The sequence below is a fragment of the Gymnodraco acuticeps genome, unplaced genomic scaffold (assembly GCF_902827175.1).
Source record: "Gymnodraco acuticeps unplaced genomic scaffold, fGymAcu1.1, whole genome shotgun sequence".
NCBI lineage: Eukaryota > Metazoa > Chordata > Actinopteri > Perciformes > Bathydraconidae > Gymnodraco > Gymnodraco acuticeps.
Genome location: NW_022989854.1, coordinates 248,987 through 249,232, shown reverse-complemented (window position 1 = coordinate 249,232; position 246 = coordinate 248,987).

Here is a 246-nt window from a genome sequence, read left to right as displayed (position 1 = left end):
GTTTTGATTCAGTGGTCTTTGGCTGGAACAAACGCTGGATTTTAAGAAATAAATATAGATCATCATGCTGTAGGACAAATACATCCAGGCTTTTGAGGGAGTGACCACCATGTTTGACTTCAAATGTGTCTGTGTTACCGTAATATGGAAAAGGGTTAAAATATTCTTCTTAATTGTTTATGTTAATTGTATATTTGGGGAGCTCGTCATGTGGAAGGTATGAGTGGATGTGCACAGCAGCAAAAG